This window comes from Onychomys torridus, chromosome 1 (assembly GCF_903995425.1).
Source record: "Onychomys torridus chromosome 1, mOncTor1.1, whole genome shotgun sequence".
Lineage (NCBI taxonomy): Eukaryota > Metazoa > Chordata > Mammalia > Rodentia > Cricetidae > Onychomys > Onychomys torridus.
Genome location: NC_050443.1, coordinates 113,682,158 through 113,707,888, shown reverse-complemented (window position 1 = coordinate 113,707,888; position 25,731 = coordinate 113,682,158). Strand labels below are relative to the sequence as shown.

The window sequence follows — 25,731 nt, the reverse complement described above, 5'->3', positions numbered from 1 at the left end:
TAGGCCAGAAGTCAGTCTTCCACAATCTTTTATTGCTACTGTTGTGTGTGTGTGTGTGTGTGTGTGTGTGTGTGTGTGTGTGTGTGTGTGTGTGTACATGTCAATGCATCCAGTAAACCCCAGGATCCTGTCTATACTTCCCCAGCTCTAGGGTTGTAAGATGTGTCCATCATTTCAGCTGAGTGCTAGGGCTTGAACTCAGGACCTTGTGCTACCCAACAAGCACCTTTACCAATTGAGCCATCTTCCCAGGCCCCTACTTCTGCAGTCTTAATAAATGAAAAATTTGTTGTTAGTTTTGTTTTGTTTTTTTGTTTGTTTGTTTGTTTGTTTTTTGAATGAATAGATTTTCCCAGAGAAGTGCTGCCTTGAACCAGGGAATAGCATGAAAGACTCAGTAGCTGGAGGAAGGAATTTTTTTAAGTACTCCTAGGTGTGGTGATTCACATCTGTAATTACAGCTCTTGGGAGGCTGAGGACAGCAGTAAGTTCACAGCCTAGACTCCATTGTGAACACAGGACAGCCTGGGCTACAGAGTGGGAAAGCAAACACAAAATTTAAACACAAAGAGAGCAGCAGGATGAACCCAATGGCCTGGTCCTCATCCCTGTCCCCACCTCTGCCATGACCCTCCAATAACTTCCTGAACTTTCTCTATCAGTTGGGGAAAGCACAGTGACCTCAGGAATGGAGTCATCTAGAAGGCATGCAAGTTCACAATACATAAACCAAATCAAAATAAACCTGTCACATATCTACTTCCCTATCCCTCTTCCACAGCTGACTGTGCCATCCATCCCCTGAGGAGGAAGGGTAGGTGGAGAGGAGGCACAGGAAACATACTCTGTGACTTCAAGAATAAATATGGAGGTGCAGGGACCACAGGTACCCTACCACATGTCTGCTTCTTTGATAAGTTAATATATCCTCATAGCATAAGCCCTAGGTGGGTTGACATTTGAATCATTTATAGCTTGGCAGGAGATGGCAGCAGTCTTATTTTTTCTGGGAAAAAAATCTTTATAAGCCAAGAGAGTGGCACTGAAGGTACTTGTGAGGTGTGGCCATAAACCATGTGTTTAGGAGCTGGGCCATTTCTGTCTAGAAGTTATTGTTCGACAGAGCTCTGATAGCCAAGTACCCACTATGTACCAAAGAGCACCATGATGGCCTTCCTGCATACAGCAGCAAGCAGATGTCAGCATAACACAGTAGTCACAAGTCTTGATGGCTCACACGTTACACAAGAATCATCACTTCTATCCAGCCAATGCAGCCTTGGCAGGGTGTGGAAGTCTTTGAGGCAGCTGAGAGGGGTCATCTTCAAGTTTTGGTAGCTTGCAGTCTGAACCAAACATACCCTACACACATCGCCTGTAAGGTTTCTGAGATCACTTTGGTTCTCAGGACCAGTGTAAAAGATCGAGAGGTACAGGAGCTCTGAATCTGAGATGCAGCCAGTCTTACTGTGCCCCAAACATCTTTACACCCATATGTATAATTTCCTACATTCCAACTGCAGCTCTAACCCATCCATCCTCCTCCTGGCATCCTGGAAGCCTTGGTCTGAGCCAGCTTTGTAGGCCCAGAGGGACTTGGCTTTTTCCTTAGCTACAGCAAAGCCAAGGCCTGTGTCATGGGTGTCCAGGTAAGCAAGAGCAGGGGAGGGGAAGAAAGGAGCCATGCTCCTGCCTCTGTGTTCTTTCTCAATGTCAAGATTAGTCTGACCCCTGGTTGCTCAATGCCACAGCCACCCGCCATGTTAGTACAAAGGAAGTGAACTTGGAATAACACCAGGCTGGGTGTCATGAGGACCACCCACCCATTCTCATCTGGGATTGATTTTCTCCCAAATCTGCCAGACTAGAATGAAACCACCACTCTCTGCAGTACCCAGCTAGTTCATTCCCTTAGCTTTCGCTTTCGTGTTCTCTCTCTCTCTCTCTGTCTCCAGTGGCCTGGTGCTCAGTGGTGACCTTGCTTCAAAGCAGCCCCCAGTGCTTAGCTTCCTCCTGAGTATCTTAGGAGCCTTCTCACCTTCCACCTCCCTTTCTGACCTTGATTTCCAACCTAAGACCCACCCAAGGTCTTGTTCTTCACTCTTGAGGATCTGTGCTGCGTACCTCTCCCTCTTCTGTGTCCTCCAGCACTGGCCCCACTGGCACAGTTTGCTGGATACTGTCTACTTGTTCTTGACCTCACTGCGGTATATGCCCCGGCAGCACAGCCACCATCTTGCAGGCCTCCCTGCTTAGCTTCCACTGAGCTCCAGCTTGTGGTTAAAAAGACCTCAGGTGACCGACACCCACAGGAGATTCCATACGTGTCTTAGAGAAGCGCCTCCTGCCTTATCTAATGATAGACTTCAGTAGAAGTGGGTCTTGGGGGTACCCTCTCCTGATGAAGCTGGTGGCTCTATCTGGTGAGGCCATCAACCTTTCATCCCTGCTCTCCCCACACAGCAGCCTGCTCCCAGGACAGCTGCCATGATCCCATGGCTTTTCTGCCAGAACTTCAGGCTACAGCTCAATCAAGTTCCTCCCCATATTTCATGTATGTACCTGTGCTCATGTCTTGGGACCGAGACAGTGAAGGATGTGAAGTGAATTGCTCAAAACAGTAGAAATATATGACTTGCAGTTCTAGAAAGTTCCAGATACCAGAAGTCAGACACTCAAGTGTGGACAATGCTGACCTCTCTCCCATCAGGTCCAGGGTTGCAGATGACCCTAGACATGCTCCAGTGTCACCTGCATCACTCTGTCTGTCTCTGTCTTGGCATCAGGATCATCCTCTCCTCTCTCCTACAGGCACCTGTCGCTGGATCAGAGCCCTTCCATCACAAGGGGAGGACCCATCTTAGTCAAACATGGCCTTGCAACATCTATGACTGTTTCCAAAGAAGTTACAATCACGAGCTCCAGAAGTTAAGATGTGAACATCTATCTCCCTGGAGCTGGGCTAAGAATTTCCCCAGAGGCCCTAGATTGTGGGTGTCCATATTCCCTCATCATCCTCCTGACACCTCTCATCCCAGCAAATGACTCAACACCAGGGTGTTGATATTAACCTCATCTCTTGTCATTGCCACCAAGCACCTCACTCTTTCTGCCCTGTTCCTCCCCACTCATACCTGCAAACTGAGCCATGACATCAATGCCCACTCTTGTCTCCTGGGTCACACCCAGATCCACAGATTCTCTTGGTAAAAACACAGCTTGGATCTACCTGTGCTCTGTAGACTGTCTTCAATGATTTCAAACTGAACACCAAGCTCTTTGATGGAGTTTCAAAGCCAAGCCTGCCCTGCCCACCCCATCTTCAGAGCCACCCTCATCACCCCCACCTCTTTGTGCTTCCCCTCTCCAGCTCTCCCCATACCCCCCCACACACACATACTGACCTTGCCTTTAGAGATAAGCACCTCTCTACCTTACAGACTTCTGCTCACACATCAAGAAATCATGTTTGAAACTCAACAATAACTTAGGCATCCCTCAGCATGGCACCAAGATGCCAGGTGTGCCCTCCTAACATAAAGCTCAGCTTATCATTTTGACATTACCTAACTATTGCCCTGAGGACACCATTCGCACCCATACTTACCAAACGAAGGAAGGTGACTGTCATTCACCACCATTCTGGTGCCTGGTCCATGTCTATGCCTAGTAGGCACTCCTGACAGGACAGTAGAATACAAAGCAGGCCTCTTTATCCAGAATCAAGCCTCAGAGCCAACAGACTTTCCAGGGCAGCAAGCTTCCTTGGGAAGTGTGGGATTCCTGGCTGAAGTCAGTGGCTCCACAGGCAATTGTCTTGCAAAGTGTTTGTTGAAGCACGAAGACTGGAAGCCTGGGAAAATGAGCTTAAGATGTTCAACTCTCCCACCAGCCCCACTGAAAAGGTACTGATGGACTGCCACCATAAAATGCACTGTGGATCTTGATGACACAAAATGTGTTTGTTTCATGAAGCAAACTCCCTGAGCTGGTCTTTGGCCTCTGAAGTCTGAAAAGGTAAACCAGCTAGCCTGTTTGTCATAGGGTCTTTGAGTTATTTGAGAGAAGGCAGGTAGTATGTGTTTGCGTTGGCCCTATTCCCCAAGGAGCCTTTTCCCTAATTAACTCCCATAAAACCACTGCGAGATAGGTGGAATGAGTTAAAAGTCAGACCTAATTCACAAGAAGCCAGGGGACCACATCTCAAAACTCACCCTCCCAAATGGAGCCTGACCAGAGCCTCCATCTAGAGTTGGCTGCTTGCTGATGCAAGCATCTCCCAGCAGATGCTCCACAGTACCATCAAAGTCACTGCATTCAACTGTCTTCCGGCTGCCTCTTCTCTGGGACCACCGTCACCATATCTCATAGCCTTGCACCTGGTGTAGGCCCAGCAGGAAATCCAAAATCCCACTGCATGGGTGAGCATATTATTTCAAATAACAGACATCTGGTGACAATAGACACCTCCATCACCAGAAAAGGTATCTTGTAAGCTGACCTTTGCATCCACCTGTCTATGGTTTCTTGGATGAATCATTGACTTGTGGTGTTGAAAGAAAGGCAATCAGTGCTTTCCAACACTACACATAGCACAGAAGCTTGCCACACCATCTCCTTTTGTATGGAGAGCCCAGGTTAGGTCCATTTGCAGAGCACATCCCCCCTTGTAACTATGTGCAAGCAGATGACAGTAATATGCACAGACTATAGTTGATAAGATGTAACATCCAGCAGCATACAGGCCCACAGAGACAGTCGTAAATAAGTCTAGAGAATAGAGCAGCAATTCAGGATGGAATAGGGGCTGGGAGGATGAAGAGAAATTCCCAGTGAGTACAGAGAAATACAGTATAACTCTCACAACTGTGCTCCAGAAGGAAATGAAATAAACGAAAACTCCAAAGGGGAAGCCACTGCTCAGGTCACATACACACTCCTGAAACAGCAGAAATCCCACATCTCCCCATGCACCTAGCCAATCCCTGAGGGTTTTCTACTTACCCTCTCTCAGCCCCTCAGAGGAGCATATTAAAAACCAGAAAGTGTGAGGGATTACATGCTAAAGATAATCTCTTACAGTGGTGACATTGGGGTTTGCCACCCATCACAACACTACCTAGCAAGTTTGTCGTGGGCAAAGTGGACTGCATCCTGGAGCCTGGCACATGCCACAGAATCTGAGTATTGACAGGGGCAAATCCAGTATCATCAGAGCACTAATAATTTAAGGAAGGGAAATGGTGAATGTCCCTTGTACAGCAGAAAACAAGCAGCAAACACAAACACACACACACACACACACACCTCCAAGTTCCTGATCCTTCATTTAAAATTTTTTCACCAAGCTCAGCCAAATGAGGCAGCCCTGATGTAGATGAAGATAAGGCTTTCAAAGTCCCCATCAGGAAAAGCCTCTTGGAGGCACAAAAGGAAGCAGGTCAGCTGACACTCTGGCTTTGAACTCCTGCCCATCCCTCTAGACCTTTCAGCCAAGGTCAAGTCTCTAGAGGTAATCTGTAGTCACTTACTAGAAATAGAGGTGGTCGTGGTTAGCCCTAGGAATGACAGAATAAAGAAGCAGTCATAAAGGGGGCCATACCACCCAATACAAGTCTCCCCAGCAAGTGGCTTTGCGCTCATTGGAATGACATAGGTGTCAATCAAGGTGGCCTCACAGTCTGGTGTCCCATTCTACTGTCACTCCCATGACAAGTGTCCTCTTATTTAAACCTATGCTCTAGGCCCTACCTCTGTGTGCCTCATGAAGAGCCCACACTGAATCAGTTCCTTTGCAGAATTCTTCCCTTCTTGTGTTCAATATGGATTCCTTGGTCATCATTCAGCTTGGTTAAGAAATCATGATCTGGACTGGAGATGTCTTTCAGTAGAGTGCTTGTATACTCTAGGTTCCACAACCAGTGCTTTCATAAACAGGGTGTGTAGCCACACACCTGTAATCCTAGTCTTGGGATATGAGGCAGGAGAATCAGAAGTTCAAGTTCATCCTTAGCTACAAGGTGAATCCAAAGCCAGCCTTCATTACATAAGCTCTTGTTGCAAAAATAAGCAAATGAACAAACAAACAAAAATAAATAAGAAATGGTGAGCTGTGCTTGGTCAATCTTGATCAATTTCAAGGAAAACATGGCATGTTGATTACTGATCGACTCATCATTAGAGGATACCACACCTAAAACTCTAACCCGTTAAAGACTCACGGGTCTCGGGTCTTGAGATGCTGGAACTTGACTCCTGATACTATTCAAAGTGGTATATCCTAGGCCAGCCTCGCTGTGAGACTAAGGATTCCTGGAGTAAAGAGCTCAGGGAGGTGGGCAGAGGAACAGCTCCATGCTTTGCCTTTTCCAAATTCTTTTCTTTTGTGGGTGTTTGTATGTGCTTGTGTGAAGATGTGTTTTCATGCAGTAAATACCTCTGAGTTATTTTTTTCTTAATTAATAAAAAAAAAAAAAAGGCATGCAAGGAAATGCCTTGCTGCAGTAACAGAGCCTGCTCTGGTGTGATGGGATCATGCTGCACCAAAACTCTCTCTCTCTCTCTCTCTCTCTCTCTCTCTCTCTCTCTCTCTCTCTCTCTCTTTTTCACACACACACACACACACACACACACACACACACACACACACACACACACATCTCTGCTTTATCCTGCACAAGCTCTCACACCTTTCCTGCGATTAAGAGTCCACACAACTCCCTTAACTAGAGAGAAACAGAAGGCTTTAACCAGCAGTTCCACAGGCTTCCTTTCCTCTAGACTTCCCCACTCCCTCTCTTAGGTTCCACCCTCACTCACAGCAGGAACCTGGCACAGAGAATGGAACAGGAAGAAGTACAATCAGCTCTTAGAGACCCCCCCATGGGCTGGCTGAAGGAGAAACAAATGATCTCAGTAGGATTCTAATTTGTAAATAAATCATCACTGCATAGGAAGAGCCTGTGCACAGGAATACAAAGCTCTGTGGAAGATTCCTTTCTGAAGCCACCCTGGTCTGGAGTACATCTGCACGCTCCTCTCAGACACCCCCACTCCCGCCCCCCCCCCCCCCTCCCCCCCCCCCCCCCCAGCCCCAGCCCCTCTCTCTTACCTGGTCAGGCATGCTTTAGGCTCTCAGTGCCAAGACTAGTAGCAACCTCCTATGTCTGCTCCACATGGAGATGGTGCCTTGATGGATAATAAATTAGAGGTAAGTTTGTTGTACCTTGTCATTTCGTTTCATTTCAAGAAAATTAACAAAAGGCAGGAGAAAGAGATTTGGAAGGGAGAGAAGGGGGGGACACATTGGGTGGTGCACTTGTGTATTTGGGTGTGCATACAGAGGCTAGGGTCCTATCTTAGGTGTCTTCCTTAAACACTGCTCGCCTTATTATTTGAGACAGGATCTCTCATCTTTACCTGGACTTCACTGATTCAGCTAGACTGCCCCACCAAGGAGCCCAGTGATCTTTGTACCTCTGCCTCTCTAGCGCTGGGATTACAGGCAAGCTTTGCCACTCTGGGCTTTTTAAAGTGAGTTCTAGAGCTCAAACAGGAGTCCTCACACTTGCACAGCAGGAATCTGACTGCCTCTCCCCTGCCTACATTTGCTTTAGAGATTCAGGGGTGGTAGTAGTGTTGTTCCGTTTTGTTCTGCCTTTCTGGAAATTGAGCCGATGATCTTAAGCATGCAAGGGAGCGAGATCAGCACTCCCACTGAGTGATATTCCAAGCCCAGAAGTTCCTTCTTAGACAGAGTGGTCAAGGAAGTTTTCTCTTGATGGTATTGGAGAAGGCCTATGAGACTGTGTGAAAGGTGATATGACCAGCCATGTGGCCCTCAGAGGGAAACAAGAAGGCACAGTCCTGAAAAGCTCTGTGCTGGTCTGCAGAGGGTGAAGAGTGTGGGCAGATTGGGGGAGGGGGGGAGGTTCAAAGAACCAGAGAGCTCAGAGTTTACAAGCCATGAAAGGCCAGTGGGTGTTATTGTGTCTTCTGCTGGGAAGGATTTGAGAAATGGCAAGTAAGCTGAAGGGTTTCTAAGTGTCTTCATGCCAGTGTTAAAGAGGCTGTCTCCATTAGGTTTCTGTTGCCGTGATAGAACACTGTCTTCGTTAGGTTTCTATTACTGTGACAGAATACTGTCTTCATTAGGTTTTAATTGCTGTGAAGAGACACCATGACCAAGGCAACTCTTATAAAGGAAAACATTTAATTGGGGCTGGCTTACAGTTCAGAGGTGTAATCCATTATCATCATGGTGGGTAGCATGTACAAAGACATACTGCTGGAGAAGGAGCTGAGAGTTCTACATCTTGATCCACAGGAAGCAATGGGAGTCTGTATCCCACACTGGGAGTAGCTTGAGCATAGGAGACCTCAAAGCCTGTCCCTCACAGTGACACACTTCCTCCAACAAGGCCACACCTACTCCAACAAAGCTACACCTCCTAATAGTGCCATTCCCTATGGGGGCCATTTTCTTTCAACCCACCACAAACACCATGACTAAAAGCAACTTAGAGAGGAAAGGTTTTATTTCAGCTTATAGTTCTCCAGTCAAACTCCATCACTGAGGGAAGTTAGGGCAAGAACTCAGGATAGGAACCTGGAGGCAGGAACTAATGCAGAGGCCATGGCCTCGATCCTCCTAGCTTGCTTGGGCTCCCTTCTTATACAACCCAAGACTCAGGGTGGCAACACCCATGGGTGGCTGGGCCCTTCCACATTAATCATTAATCAAGAAATGTCCTACATACTTGGTTGAAGCTGCATCAACCACTATTTTTGATTATGGAAACTCTACATCCAACATGACACAGCATCACTTACAAATTACGCAAAGTTCAAATTTCCAAAAGCTGGTGGGAAAGCACACATTGTTATTTAATTATAATTAAATTATTATATTATTATAATTAGTGATGAAAAGACAGACAGACAGATAGATTTCTAAATCTTCAGGATGAATATGGAAAATGCTTTGATGTTACTTAACAAAAGTGAAAAGAAAAAAATTAAGACTCTCTTGGCTGCCGAGCTGAATGTATTTCTGTGACTAGTAGTGAACATGTGTACCACCATGTTTCTTCAGCTGGTGAACAATCACCTAAGACCAAGGTCCTCCTGATAGCAAGCACTCAGAGAACCATAGTAATTTCTGCACCTCATCCTTCACAGCCACCTTAATTAGATCAGAAGACCAGTATGGAGACCACTAGCTGAGTCCCTCTAAATAAGCCAGTAGGCAATTGTTACCCCTTTGCTCTCAAAACAGCTGATAATTAAAGCAAATCCAACCTAATGTCTTCAAATACATTTGAAGTCCACAGAGAACTGTCACGCATGAACAAATGCACTTTTAATTTTTTTCCTAAAAATTATAGCTTATTGTGTCCCTAGACAGAATGAAACAGCCTATCAGAGAAAACAAAGAAACTGTTCTTCAAAATTTTTTCCTTGCTTCGCATAAAAAGCTGAAATAGTCAACCATCTATTTAAACCCGTAATTTTTAACTCAGAAAATCAGAAATAATGAGCATATGATAAAGAAGCTCTATGTTCCTATTTCATACTTAAGGGAAGCGAGAGTCTGTAGCTAGAGAGGATGTGTAACATGAGCAGGGGGTATAAATATTTAATGCTAAAACAAAGACAGATGAACCACAACTGCCTTTCCCCTCTTATTAATCAGGTCATTTGAAAAGTAAAGTTAAAAGTAAAAAAAAAATAATAATAATAATAATAATAATAATATGTGCATCATTAGACCACTTGTATCTATAGGTACAAAGGAGTTTTTCAAGGACTAGTGAGTAAAATTCAAAACATGGTAAAATAGAAAATAGAACGGAGGAAGTGTTACTCAAGAAAGAAAGGAGCCCTCCTTTCTGTTGCTGAACCAAAAGCAAGTTACAATCCATCATCGAGGGAAACCAAGGCAGGAATTCCACACAGAGCTTGAAGCAGAAACCGACAGAGGAAGCTACTTACCTCCTTACTTCTGGCTGCTAAGCTGCCTTCCTTAACACAGCCTGGGCCCACCTGCCTAAGGATGACACTGTCCACACCGGGCCAGGATCTCCTACATCAATTAGCAAACAAGAAAATGTCCCACAGACATGCCCACAAGCCAATCTAATGGAGGCAGTTCTGCAGTTGTGGTTCCCTCTTCCCAAGTGTGTCAAGTTGGTGGCCAAGACTGGCCACCACAGAAAGGAAACAATGCACAGGATACATCAAAAATAGTGGTTGATGCAGCTTCAACCAAGTCTGCTTAAGACTTCTCATACAAAAAAAGAACAAGTGAGGCATGGTGGCTCATGCTTGTTATTTCAGGCCTGAGAAAGTTGAGGCAGGAGGATTACCACAAATTTGAGTCCTGGACTACATAGTGATTTCTAGGACAGTTGGCTAAATATTGAGATTCTGTCTCATAAAAAAAACAAAAACAAAAATACATTATAAAGTCACTACTGTCTAATGTGAGAAAAGATGGCAGTTGCCAAGCAACATCAAGCATCATCCTTAGAGTGAGATGCCATAGACCTTAATCACCATGAAGGACATCTAGGTCATGCAAATAAGAATAATGTTGGACCACCTCAAGGTCCTAGCCCTAGAAACTGTTACTAACTTGCCTGGTGGCTCCCCAGAAAATTCCACTTTTGCATCTGTCTTTATTCAGCCTGATCAGGAACATATAGGGGGAGGAAAACTCTCCTCTAAGAACATCCATCGAGATCAATGAGTGATAATTGGCTAAATCTCAGCAACAAATCCAGGAAACTCCAAGCAATCTAGATGGATGAACTAAAAGTGATGCCCTCACCCACACTTCACAATTGAAGCCAAAGACAATGATGGAGTCCTAGAAGCATAAGATGGGTTATTTATCACGTGTGAGTGTAACAGCTGATTTCTCACTGAGACTAAGAAAACCAAAAGTCAATAGGATGGGACAACATATCCAAATGCCAACCAAAATAGTCAACCAAGTATTCTATGTTCAAAAAACTATCCTCCAAAACAAAGGAGAAATTGGCATTCTGGATGAATAAGAACTAAGAAGATCCACTGAATAAGTAAACTTGCCCCACAAAAAATATTAAAGGAAGTCAGCTGGGATGAAATCAAATGACAGTAGATATAAAGCAGCAAATCAAATCTGCAGAAAGAAAGAGAGTGCTTGGATAAAGGTACTCAACAAGTCAGTACTAAAGAAAAAAGAAACCACAGTGTCGATGTATATTTTGTTTGTAAATTTTCCTCCAGTGTGATTTAAAAGGCAATTAAATAAAGCAATTGCTTTAAGTCTGTGTTCATGGGCAAACAACACATAAAGATGTAATTACTAACTCACAGTTCATATATACTTTATAGCACAAAGGGAATAAGTGGGCCTAGAGCTAAACAGGAGAAAAACACATATAATATTGAAATGAGGTGGTATTAATCTGAAAGTTATAAATTAAAATGTTATTTGCACTCCATACAGTGACCTCTAAGACACGAGGCACAATAAAGAATAAAAACAAAAATTAAAAGTCACACTAGAAGATGTCTTCATACAAAGTAGGGATGCTGATTCATGCCTGTAATTCCAGTGCTCAGATGACTGATGCAGGAGGACCATGAGTTTGAGACTTCCTTGACCTATATAGTGAGGCCTGTCTCATAAAGACAACAACAAATCTCCAGGAAAGGAGACACAGGATTGAGAACACAGTTGACACAACGCATACAAGAAACAGACACCAAAATGGCAGGCATAATGCACGCCTCATTAGTAACATCTTAGAAAGTAAACAGACCAATGAGTCCAATGAAAAAGCAGATTACAGCAAAACAAGTTTTGGGAAACAACAGAATCCAGCTGTATGCTATCTACTTCAGGCTCGGCCACTACACTGATAGCAGAAGAATATAAAGAATAATAGTGAAAACAGCAAACAAACCCAGATGGACTGACTGAGACCAACTTTAGTTCCAAAATTGTTACCAGAAACAAATGTTGGTGGTTTATGAGGATGAAAGGGTAAATCCATCAAAAATATATGATCAATAGAAATACATATACTCCTAAAAGCAGAGATCTAAAATACATGAAGCAAAGGCTGATAGACTTGAGAAAGGAAACAGAAAATGCAATAATAAATTTGGAAACTTTGATGCCTCACTTTCAACAAGGAATAAAACAACTTGACAAAAAATAAATAAGAAAATAAATAGAAAAACAGACAACGCTGTAAAATACTAACAGATATCTATAGTACATTCCACCTCACAGCAGAAGAGCATATAGTGTTCCCAAATGCACAGGAAATAGTCCACACAGGCCAAATATTAGGCTAACATATTAAAATCATATAATGACATGAAATTCATAGTGAGTCACAGAAACAAGCTTGAAATTCACAGATATATATAGAAATTTAGCAACACATTCCTGAATAAACACAGCATCAATGGAGAAGTAACAAGGAAAGATTTTTATAGACTTTAGTGTGATAAAAACCAAACTACAATGTACTGAACACTTGAGTGCACAAAAACAGCATTGCTTTAAGGGGATCTTACAGCTGTGAAGGTCTGTATTTAGAAATAAGAGCATTCTGAATTCAATAACCCTAACTCCCAAAACTGAGAAATGAAATGAAAAAGAGAGAGAGAGAGGAGAGAGAGAGAAAGAGAGAGAGAGCAAGTCAAACCATACATAAGCTTAAAAATAAAGTGAGAACTATTGGAGCAGAAATTATCAAGCTAGATAATAAAAATCAAGAGACAACAGTAACATGGTAACACCAAAAGTTGGCTCTTCAATATAAGCCTAAGAATGGCAAACCTTCTGTCAGCCTGGCCAGGGGAAAGAGGACACTTCAAAGACTCACTTTAGGAATGGTGAGCTAGCATTCACACCAACTTCACAGAAATATAAAGAGATTATAAGGCAGTATTATGAATAATAATTTGGCAGAAAAATTGAAATTTCTAGTTCAAGAAAAATCATCATAGACTGGAAATGAGTAAAGATGCTGAATTCACTGGATTATAAGCTGCTCCTCCTACCAAAAAAAAAAGCTTAAGGAAAATCCCACGAGTACATTGATTTAGTAATAAATTTTACCAAGCACTTAAAGAATAGTTCAGACCAACCTTTCACTAACTTACCCTCCTCTTAAGCAGAAGAGGACATATCTTCAAACTTGTTCTATGATGCTAATACTATCCTGATTTCAAAGACATTATAAGAAAATAAAACTATGTATCAATGGTCCTTGTGCAATAAAATACTAGCATCTTTGAGCTGCAGAAATAGCTCAGCAAAGAGGACTGGCTGCTCTTGCTGAGGACCCAGGTTCCATTCCCAGCATCCAAATGAATAGTGGTTCACAGCCATCTATCTGTAATTCCATTCCCAGGAACCTAAACATCTTCTTCTTGCCTCCATAGACAGTGTATGCCCATAGTAGTGCATAGACGTAAGTGCAAGCAAACACTCATACACATAAAATGTTTTTTAAGTATTAAAAAGAAATACAAGCAAATCCAACAGCACATCAGATTTACTATATACCACAACTGAATAAGAAAAAAAAGAAAAGAAAAATACATGACTGCTCTAGGTATGGTCGAAGAGCAAGTTTATTGTAGATAAAGGAGAGAGCATAGTCAGGAGCAGGGAGATCTGGGAGAGCTCAGAGTGAACATAACCATGAGATGGGCCATATGAGGAGAAAGAGGAGGGGAGAGCAGAGAGGAGCTGCCAACCAAGAGGGACAACCTGGACCAGGAACCTGCCATACCCAAAATGATATATAGGGAAGGGCAGCTGGGGGAAGGGCAGCTCAGCCTCCGAGCTGGAGAGCTGGGTTAGAAGGCGGGATATGCCAACCATACCCTGTAACAAGTAGGGACTGAGTGAGATATGTTAAATAGGCACCTCAGCCATTTGTCTGGGATTTGAGACTTAACATCATTTGAGACCTAACAATGGACTAACAATTTCCTAACAACCTGTATTGGAAAGGAAGAAATACAATAATATATATTTGTAGATGACAGGATTTTGCACAGAAAAAAATCCCAAGGAATTAAAACTAAGAAACAATATAAAGGAGTTCATCCATAGTATCACACAGATACTAATCAATTAATCAAAAAGTAGTGAATTTCTACATTCTATTAATGAATAAGCCAAAGATTGAACTAGGAAAGCAACTCCACTTCAAAGTATCAAAAAAGAGTAGGATAGTTGGGATAAATTTAACAAAAATTGTGAAATGTGTACACTGAAACCCCAAACTATTGTTGATAAAAATTAAGGCCACTCCAAGTACATCTGTATTCATGTGCTGGGAGATGATTATTAAGTCAGCTATGTTCCCCTAATTGTTATACATGTTCAGCACATCCCTTTGAAAATTCCTGTTTCTGAAGTTGGTTCTAAAGTTAGTATGAAGGACTAATATCCAGAATAATCTTTGAAAAAAGATTTTAAGTTATATGACTCATCTTTCTAAATTCAAGATCTACAAAGTAACAGTAACCAAGTGGGTTTAACCTCAGAAAATCTACAGACATAGCAAAACCAATAAATTAAATTAAAAATTGAGAAACAAATGCAAATATACATAACAAATTTATTTTCTACAAGTGTCCTAAGACAATCTAACCATACTAAATAGATATCAATATTCAAAGAGAGAAGTTGAATCTACACTTCATACTCTATACAAAACTAAACGCAAAATATATTCAGGACCTAAATGTAAGAGCCAGAAAGCACATGTGCATGAACATACAAAATTCATGACCTTGGCTTATAGTTTCTCAAAATACTACCAAACAAAATAAGTATATATAAACTGAGCTCTACTGAACATTAAAAATCATTGTGCTTCAAAAGGCATATCAAGAAAATGGAGATGCATTCCACAAAGCAGCTTGCTCAAGATAAGAGCAGTTGGTAGAAACTACTATTCTTCAGTTTATTGGGGGTGCAAGCCTGGAGTCTAAAGCTTACTGCTGTGAAAATCTGGCCTCCTCAGGTGGCTTAGACACCCCACTACTTGAGATCTGCAGTCTCAGGGACATGTTCTAAAAACATCCAAGATTCCCATGTAGAAGCCATTGAGGCTCTTTGTGACATTAACTTGATGGTTACATAGCATCTCTCCGTGCTATTCATTGCTCAAGTCAAGTGATAAGGTTATCCCAGGTTACAGGAAAGGACATAGCACCAAGTTATGGCTGTGAGGGGGCATATCAACTTGTGAGTTTGAAGGATCCAGGAAATCCACACCTCAGATAAGAGCCAGACTATTCAGTCTTGAAGGGAAAGCATGCAACTCAGAAGCACACCAGTGGAATCCTTTTTCCAAAGGTCCCATTGCTGTACAACTTTCATGCCATGTCATTTACCCATTTGAAGAGTCAAACTCATAAAATTCAAATAGGAAAGAATGTATGTATAATTCAACCACACTTCAGGTCAATGGTACTTAGTACATTTGCTGACACCGAAAGGAAACCCCACACTGCTCTCCTCTTCCAAATAAAACCTGTGGTGAACAAAGCAATGACCACAGAGTTGCTAAATCTGAGGTGCATGTTGGTGCCATCAGCTTTAGTCATCCACCCTTCCCCTCTTCTATCATCTCAAGCTCCACTCTGGAGTCCTACAGCCTGCTGGAATCAAAGGGCAATCCATTATCATTCTCTGAAGTCTGTTCTGTCAGCAGAGGCCGGGGACTGCATGTGATTTCAGGACAGCGAGACCTGTAAGCTTTCCTGCATCTGTCTTTATTTTTATTTAATTTAAAAATATTTTCTTTCCTTTTACAAACTAACCCATTCCACCTCCCTCCCCTTCTCCCTCTCCCCACCACCTACCCCCATCCCACTCCCATCTGCTCCTCATAGAAGGTAAAGCCTCCCTTGGGTAGCCAACACAGGCTGGCATACCAAGTTGGGGCCAGACCTAGCCCATCATCCTTAAGGGTTTGATGTAAACAGACACTGGGAAGGTAACAAGGGGTTTTCAAAGCCTAGCCTGTTGGGTCAGGGTAACTCATCCCCAGGAAACAGGTGATACAGCTGTTGTACCCAAGTCAAACCCCAAGCTAAAGAGTGAGTTTGGAGAAGAATGAAGGATGGAGAAATAATATCTCCAGGGAAGGGGGTGAAAATGGGGAGCATCCCAATTATTAAAACAAAACAACCAAAAAGAAAAAAGAAAGAAAAAGAGAAAGTCAGCTAATAGTACAGGAAATGTCCTAATGCCAACAGCTCTAGGTATCTGAAGTCAGCTGGAAAAGGCAAACTTCTGAGAGGCCCTGAAAACCCAGCAACACCAATGAGCATGCTCAGGGAAAACACACACACACACACACACACACACACACACACACACACACACACACCTAGACACTCACTCCTCGCTGGATAAACAGAAAGCTGGAAGCAGCTCCCAACACCACGGGCGATGTGAACAAGATGAGAGACCCCACTTATACCTCCACCTCAGCAAGGGGACCAGCACCTCACACTGGATGGCATCCACCCTCAGTAACACCCAGTATCCGGTATCTAACAAACAACATGGGTTACTTTGTTCTTTGTTTCAAACAAGTGATTGGGGTAGAGAAAGCACAGGAACTGGAGCAAATCATCCAACACAAAACTCTTACTCATATGCAGACCCTTCCCATAATCAGGCTGCTGTGAGACCCACTCAATTGAACCATTATTTAGTTTCTCAGATTCTGTCCATCTCAAAACCTTAGATTATTACTCTCCCTAGTCCAAAAATCTCATGAATTTGCTTTCCTAATATACCTATTAATAGTGAACTCTTAATGAAATTTCTTTTCCCTGAAGGAAAGGAAGCAATGGGAAAAAACGCACCCCATTCATAAAACTCAACTCATGTGAGAGATGGATGGAAAGGGCCTCATCTGTGGATTGGTGTGCAAACCTATGGCATCACCTTTTTCCAGTATCTGGGAGCTGAACATGTTCCAGAATGAAAAGTATCACTGACAGTCACTGCTCCTGACAGACCCTGGTCTTGGACCTGCCTTGTGCTGCCCTAAGCCATGATGCCTAACAATTGGATTGGAGCCTCCATGTTTATGGAGTCCAGATTTACTGACACTGAGTCCCTGTAGTAGTCTTTGTGGTGACATTAAGGACCACTGGTCATTAAGCATGGTGGAAAATCTAGAAAACAGATGGTCCTTTGTTATCTGTAGCTCTGATTTAAGACACATCTTCTTTCAGAGCTTTCTCCAAACCTATCTCCCTGTGGCTATTAGCTACTATCCCTGATACACCTAATTGTATAGCTCTGCTATGGGTATGTTGAAAGATGAGTTCTAGTCTACTGTACCCCATGCTACACACACACACACACACACACACACACACACACACACACACACACACCCTCATGAGATTTTGCTCCCCAGGTAGGCTTAGTGGAAAGGGGGATGCTCATTTGTACTGCTGTTATCTCTCAGGGCTTTACTAAATCTTTAAAATTTACTTCCCTTCATAGTTGAAATGTTTCCAATAAACACATAGTCCTTATTTCTCAGAAGCAAATGAAGTCATCCCAGCATATCAGCTAGGGTCACTTTTGTGCCAAGTACGTCAACAAGCCCATGGAGACAAATCCCACACATTGCACTCAGGCTACCGCAGATCTGAAGACCATTGTCATTGGCTGTGGAGAAAGAGCACATCACCTATTTAGACAGAACATGCTTGCTTCCTGACTGATAACCAGGTCTGTGGCCTCCTTCCAAGCTAAATTCACAAGCTTTTGATCTATACATCTAGGAGACATGTTGCAGGATTCCAACTTCTAGAATTATCTGAGGCCTGAGGAAGAGCCCCCTACTTTTCTCCATCTGTCTAGAACATTCTGGGGCCTACCTCCAGATTCCTGCCTTTGCAGGCTAAGCCAGTCATTAGTGCCAGTGTGTGCCAGGCCTGGCTTCTCAGCAGAGCAGTCTCCATTGCGCCCCACAGCCTTGGGAAGTGAACATGGCTGCTCGTCTTCTTCATCTGGAAGCTGGTATCTACCCCTTCCTTCCAGCTCCCCATGACTACCTGGGATTTGGCCACAACTGAAAGCAAATCTTGGCAGCTCCATTTTCCACTTCCCACTCCCTTTCCCCCAACACCTGAAGTACATTAACGGATATCATACGTGACATTCATCTATTTGGGAACAATGATTAGGATTGAAAGCTCTCACCCCCAATGTAAACAACTGCAGAACGTGTTTCCATGTAAGTCTTCTGAGAAATTAGCTGATTCTGCAGCAGCAGCATTGATTTAAGACAACAGTGGTGCAAGACAGAGCCAACAGGCAGGCGCTCCTGACATGCGCTAAACATCTTTACTCCCTAAAATGGAATTACATATGGTGCAGAAACGCTTTGGAGCAAAATTATTCCTGTACTCCACCGACAATATGATTTCCTGGATTTACAATGAGCACTTGGGGAATTGTGTGCATTGCCTAAAAGAGTTAATATCTCTCCCCAAAGTGCTTGATTTTAATATTTGGTAAGTTTATAACCTAGTATACTACATTGCTTTACAAAAATGTCTCATGGCTATAAGCCTCCACGCATATGAAAATACTTGTCTTTGTGGGTAAAGATACTTCTCCTGACAAAAGTATTAAATAAAACAAGTTTGGACTCTCTAAATACCATCACTTAAAAAAACTCTGCAGTTTTCACATTAACACAATAATAAAAATAACATATGTAGTTATCCACCACCATTCGGCCAAAGGGCCATTTCAATGGTTGGTTGGACAAAGATAAATCACATTTCTCTTTCGCCCAGTCTTCTTCCTCTGTCATTTGCTGCTCCTCAAAACAGCATCCCTGTCAGTCAACAGCAGCAGTATGCAGAGAAACTGGGAAATGTCTGTCTATGGCAAGAACCAGGGGCAGGGCTGGGGCCTTAATTAAACAGTAGCCGAGTTAGAAGGGAGTATTTGGTCATTGGAAAAGTGAGAAGCACAGCAGCTGAGAGATGGCAAAGACCATGATAGTATTATGTGAGAAAAACGTTGAGACAGTAGAGATGTTTTCAGCCACATGATAAGCAGAATGCTCTCTGCCTTTTTCTGAATGAGAAACCACTATTTTTTCCAGAAGAAAACATAGATCTTTGTTTAAATGATGCTCACATTCTCTCCTTGCAAGGAGCATATAAATCATCCCCCACTCAGGCAGCCTACCCTTTGAAGACCAGCACTGTGTTGGAGGAGCAGTAATCCTCCCCACTGGGGGCACCATAAATACAGCCCGTTATCAGCCAGCTCCAGCGCTTCCAAACCCGAGGCCCCAGAAGTTGGAGCCCAGATGAAGCGTGGACTAAGATCCAAGTTGAACTGTTCCTTGAAAAGTTTGACTCCAGCTCTTCTGACTTCCTGTGCCTGCCAACTTGGAATGGAACCCTCCTGAGAACACATTTTCCTACAAAATTTACAAAGAGCTGTGCTACGAGCCAGCAGCTGGAAAAAGCGTGCAGCCAGCCCTGCTCCGAGAGAGCTCACTGCATACAGCCTTCTGGCACCTCTGGGCAGCGCCTGGCAGATGACCAAAAGCAAGAGAGGTAATAAAGTGTAGGCTCCCGGGCCAGCTCTGGCCAGGCTCCTTCCCAGGGAGAGGATGACTAATGCCAGGCAACAACAGAACCATGTTTTCCTGCTCGTAGTAGAAGAGACTCAAAGGATAACTCCAGATGTCATGTCTACCCCACCTGTCCCGGGTGACAAGCACAGAGGCAGCTTCCTCTGTGTGGAGCTAGGCAGCACACGCTTAGAAGCAGGAGTGAGCCTCTGCAAATAAAAGTTTAATTGACCAGCTTCCATCCTAAAGTGATCTGGAACAAGTGTTGTCCATTCCCTGGGTGTTTTAAAAATAACTAGAAGTCAACCTTCCTGGCAGATTTGGGGTTTACCCGGGTTTCAAATCCTCTTGCCTAATTTACATAGCTCTTCTGTTCTCACCACTTCCTTTCAGCAGAAGAAAGGCAGGGTACTAAAAGCCAGGACCTATGGACCTGGGAGAGAGTCCTGTCCCATCCACACAGTAACCCAGAACTGTCTTTATTCCCTGTGTGCACCCAAAGGGACAGTCTGGGGTATTGTTGTCCCAGACCTAGTGGAGGAAAGGACTTTCATCACTACCCCCAGGTTATAACTACCATCTCAATTCTAATGTACTGTCTTCTTCAATGTCTTCCTGGTTCTAAATATTAATGTGTGCTGTACAGGACTAACCGCTGAGCCATACTGCCCCCATCTTCGGGAGTTTGGCTGGGCCTGCTCACAAAAGATTATCAGAGCTGGGCTTCTTAACTGTTGACATTCCTCAAAGAAGGAGAGGAGAGGAGGGTCCTAGGACCCTCCCTTGAGTATCCAGCCACCCCTCCCAACTAGCTGTATGTAGTTCCTAATTGCCAGTGGTCTAGGGTCTCAAGGAGGGGTTAGAATACATAGGGAAGAATTCGGAAAGTGAGATCCACTACACTGCCATAGAGGAGTCAGCATCTATGCTGGGTTTCCCCTTTCCACTGTGGCTGCTTTAAATCACCCATGCTCCTACCCATAACCCCTCACCCGTGTCTCTGTAAATCAGCCTAATAAATTCATGGATTCTCCAGCATAAATTTGGACATGAACATACCTCAGTTTGTCAATGGAACCATCAGAGGAACAGGTGGACATTGTTAGTGTCTCCCTGTTTTAGTAACAGTGTCTACTCATGGTCACATTGCAGTTGGGTCACAGATGGTGGAATACCTGCTTAAGTAAGCATGAAGTCCTGGGCTCAATCCCTAGCATGGCCTAAACTAGGCATGGTGAAACATTCCTGGAATCCCAGCACTTGGGAGATAAAGACGTGAAGATCAGAAATTCAAAGTCATCCTTAGCTACATGGGGAGTCTGAGGCCATCCTGGGCTACATGAGAGCCTGTGTTGAGAAAAGAGTAGGGAGGGGGCTACATCTCAGGAATGGCCAAGCTGTAATGTTTTGACAGTCAGACTACCCACTGGCAAGGCACAAAGAGATGTCATGGTGTGTGTGTGTGTGTGTGTGTGTGTGTGTGTGTGTGTGTGTGTGTAGCAGGTGCTTTATTTGCTCAAAACCATGGTCCTGGCAAACCCCAGTCATCTAATAGTGAAATATGAAGACCCCACTACCAAACAAAACCATGTAGGTCAAGGGAAGGCATGAGGCCATGCACATGAGCTATCAAAAAAGTTTGCAGCAGCGCGCATGCCACATAAGATGCAGGCTATCCAAGTTAAACTCAGAGTTCAGGTAAGCCGCATGTTGTTTTCAGCATAAGTATATCCCATGCAGTGTTGGGGGTATACTTATTCTAAAATGTTACTTGTTCATCTAAAATCAAACTCACAATTGGTAGCTTCATGTGCTGAGTCTTATCATTTTCATGTGGGAGTTCTTGTTGCTACTGAGGCAGTTTATTCATCCTCATGCCCAGCACAGCTGAAGCACCCTGGGAACCTGGCCAGCCCTGAGGACCCAGCAGAGCAGGAGAAAGAAGCAGCACTTCACCTCCAACTCCTCCCCAGCTCCCAACTCCAAGGGCTTCTGTGAAATGCTGGGGATTAAACCAGGCTGCCATAAGCCAGAGAAGGAAGAGGAATCGGATTTGAAAAGAATAACACCAGGCTGTAAATGCAGGGAGTGTAATCAAGCAAGAGGAGGGAGCTAGGAACCATTGTCTTCTCAGAGCTACTAGGGTAGAACTGTCTTCAGCTGACTAAAAGATAAACAGAGAGACAGAGAGGAGAGCCTAGATGCCCAGCCTTGCTGGAGCTGCAGCCTGTCTATGAGTGCCACTGAAGAAGAGAAGCTCATCCAGAAAGTGAGAAGTAAGGCCTGGACCACTTCCTTGTGGGGCTTTTAGCCATCTCCTTCTAGGATAATTCTAACTGCTGGTGAATAAGACACTCAGTGTCATTGCAAACTCAGAGGAAGACAAAGAAGAAAATGACAACCACTCACGTCCCTGAGGTTGAAAGATGACCCTTACATCCTCTCAGTTTGTCATCTAGGTTCCAATGCAACTTCAGCAGCATCAGAGTTTCGAGGCTTCTAAAATCTTTACCATTTTGATCAGCCAAAGGGCCCTCCTTCCAACAGCATGAACACTCCTTCAAAGGCTTGTTGAGAACCTGTAGTTCTAATCTAATAAAGACTCTCACGTATACTTGGCCTTTTTGTTCCCCCTGATTCGTAAAGGATGTTATATTCAAAATAACAAGCCCTGATGCTACAATTAAAAAGATGAGGGTCTTGTGCGGTGTTAGGAATTTTTAACTTGTGTGTGCGTGTGTTTCCATGTGTGAAGGTGCATATTCATATGTATTTTTGTGTATATACAGTTCCAAAGTTGGCATCAGGTGTCTTCCTCCATCACGCTCCACTCAGTTTATTGGGGCAGAGTCTCTCACTGCATCTGAAGCTGATTCGTTCAGGCTAGTCTAGCTGTCCCTGCTTCTCCCGTGCTGGGATTGCCAGAAGCCTCTGTGCCTGCCCTGCTTTTCCACAGGTTCTGGGAACTGGAACACCAGTCCTTGTATTTGTACAGTGAGCATTTTGTCCTCTGTGTCATCTCTCCAGCACTGTGATTTCCGTGTTTGATGTGGATCAATCTTTTCCTTGTCCTTCTACTCCGGTCCTTGTTCTTCCTCACTCACTCCTTCTCCGGCACTCCCAGTTCTCTTATTCTTACCCTTTCACTCTGCTGAAAGGTGTTTCCATCCGCAAGTGCTCAAGCAATTCTTGGCCAAATAATTAACTTACCACCATATTGTTCACTTGGATAACCCAGACATCTCCTACATATTTGAAATGCCACAATTGTCCAATGCTGATCTGGTAGGTCTCATATGCCTGGGAAGCCCTTCCTTCTTCCCCATCACCAGCATGTCAAATCTCCCACCTACAATCTACCCTTAAAGCGGTGGAATACTGCCTGATTGCCCCCTGGTATCCTTTCTCTCTGGTAGCATTCAATATTGGCCATTCTTCTAGAGGAAATCGGAGTCTAGACCTGTGTGAGCTACTACTCTCATAGTTACAGTGAAATGCCTGACATAGATAGCTTCGGGAAGAAGTGGTTCTGGTTTCAGTTTCAGGGCACTCGTGGCTAGGGATGTGAAGTGACAGGAAGGCTCCAGCAGTGATGACAAAAGCACAGAGCAGCTGGTCACACTGCATCCATACTCAGGAAGAAGAGAGATCCACACTGGTCCCATCAGACTTCCTGGCTCCTTTTCGCCCTGAATTCAGTCTGGCACCCAAACTACCTAGGGTAGGTCTTCCCTCCTCCATTAACCCCTCTGGAAACACCCTCACAGGCACTCCCAGAGGTGTGTCTCCCAGGTGATTCAAAAATCCCATCAAACTAACAATGGAGAATAAACACCATGGTTCTCTGTTTTGATTGGGATTGTCTGAAAAGGCTAAGTTAGATGTGGAGGCTTTGGCTTCTCCACACAGAACCACAGTGTCTGTTTATTGAAGATTCTTTTGATGTCTCTCAAGACCTGACATCTCTTCCTCAAAGAAGCTCCAAATGAGCCTCGCTGGGTCCACCCATAGAGTAGACTGTGCTACCTCAAGCAAGGGGCCCAGAAATCCTTTATTACTTCATTTTCCAGCTAATTATTAGTGTGAAGTAGGGAAATTATTGATCTGTGTGTGATACCATCAAAAGAAACTGCTTAGCCGCCTTCTTTAACATATTCCCTGAGGAATTCTAGGCATGTAGCTTGTGTTAATCTTCTCATTGTTACACCCAGATATGGCCCAAAGAATAACAGCCTAAGGGAAGGGAGGGCTTATTGGGGTTCAGAATTTGAGTTTACTGTCCACCATGGGGAGGAAGTGACCATGGTAAGAGTGAGTTGAAGTCATAGCAACAGGAACAAAAGGTTGTTTGTCCACATCTGAGTAGATGACAGGACAGCAAGTAAGGCTAGGCCCTGAACTTCAAGGCCCACCTCCTCCAACAAAGCACACACCCACCCACCAAAGCTTCCACAAGCTACCCAAACAGCACCACCAGGACCAAGTGTTCCATCACGTGAGCCTATGGGAGGCGTGTCAAACTCACACCACCCACAGACTCTGTCTACCCTTTCATCTTAGTTCTGCTCCCTGCCCTGCTGTATCAATGACACTAATAGTGGACCCACGACCTCGCCTTGCTGTGGAGACTTTTAACAAAAAGACTTTTTCAGGAATCTTACTAAGTGATGCACAGCAGCAGATTTCATGGGCTTTTCCTTTTTTTCCCTCATGTCAAGCAACTGTTCTCCTATTCCTGTCTTATTAAGTTTTTATCAGAGATTGATGTAGAATTTTATCAGGTGTCCTCTGGGAGTTTATGGAGGTCTTTCCTCTTTTAATCTACCTATGTGATATCTTTTATTAATAGATTTCTGAATATTAAAACATTATTGTATTCCTAGAATGGATCTATATGGCATATGAAACTGTTGTTTGCAACTAACTATGTATTATTTAGGGCTTCCTGTTCTTTGATTCAGCAGCCACACACTGCACCACACCGGGGCCAGCCAGCTCTTATATCGGTTTCATCCTCCAACCAGAGGGACCTGGGGTTTCTCCCACTTTGCAGGTTTCACACTCAAGTCTTAGGGAGTTCAACCCTGCAGCGGGAAGCAGGTTTGTCCCTGTTCTTTTGGTATCCAAGCCATAGAGGAGCTGTTTGTCCTTACTTTTTTGGACCCTTCACCAGAACCCTGGAGAGCCCTAGAGTTATTCTGTAAGAACACTGAAATAAGAACAAAGCACAGAATGGAAACAGAGAGGGACTGACATGGGTTAGTTTGAAAGTGTTTCAGCGCTACAGGAATTAGGGGGAGGAGTCTCAGTAGGTAAAGCACTTACAGTGTAAACATGAGGACCCGAGTCCAGATTCCTAGCCCCCATGTAAAAGCCAGGTACAACAATGTGTGACTGTGACCCCAGAGCCAGGGAGACAAGTGGCAGAGAGAGCTTGTCTAGATAAGATGGCTCGTTCCATAGGAGACGTTGTCTCAAAAGACAAAATGGAGAATGACAGAGGAAGACACCTAACATTGACCTCTGACCTCTAGACACATGTGCAGGTGAGAGTATACGTAAGTAAATGAATTAACTAATCAGCTATTATAATTAACCCTTATGCAACTTTGGACAGATCACCTCGTGGCCACTAACCTGGAAGTGCTCATTCCTTTTTCAGTAAGACATGGGAATTTCTATTCTCCCAAGAAAAGTCTGCTTCCTTGTTGGTTACTGAGTCCGACGTAGGACTGCTGAGTAGCTTTTGTGACCACTAAGTTAATTGCAGGATCTTCTTCTTTTCCCCTCAATCACAGTCACAAACTTATCGTCTTCCACATTTGTTCTCCTTTCTCTCCTCTTCGATCAGCTTTACCAGTGGCTAATCCAGCGAAGTGACTGTTCTTAAAGTTCTTGGATAGATCAAGTTTACTGATTTCAACACTCTAACTCATAAAGTTCTCTTCTGTTGCCTTCAGAATTTATTAACAATCTTGAGATTCATATCTTTGATTTTTAACATCATGATCTTAAAGGTGTCTTCGGAGTGAGGAGTGTGTCATTGCTTCTCACTCTTGCTTAATAGCAA

General features: G+C 43.8%; 1 long non-coding RNA gene across 1 annotated transcript in view; it reads right to left on the bottom strand.

Moving 5' to 3' along the window:
* Positions 1-327: 327 nt before the first annotated feature.
* The window catches only part of LOC118572892, a 65,075-nt gene continuing 39,671 nt past the window's right edge, over positions 328-25,731 (bottom strand). The window contains exons 2-4 of the long non-coding RNA XR_004943564.1: positions 7,112-7,188; positions 3,608-4,807; positions 328-530 (exon numbers count right to left, since the gene is read on the bottom strand). This is a non-coding gene — a long non-coding RNA (uncharacterized LOC118572892). The remainder of the gene's footprint in view (positions 531-3,607; positions 4,808-7,111; positions 7,189-25,731) is intronic.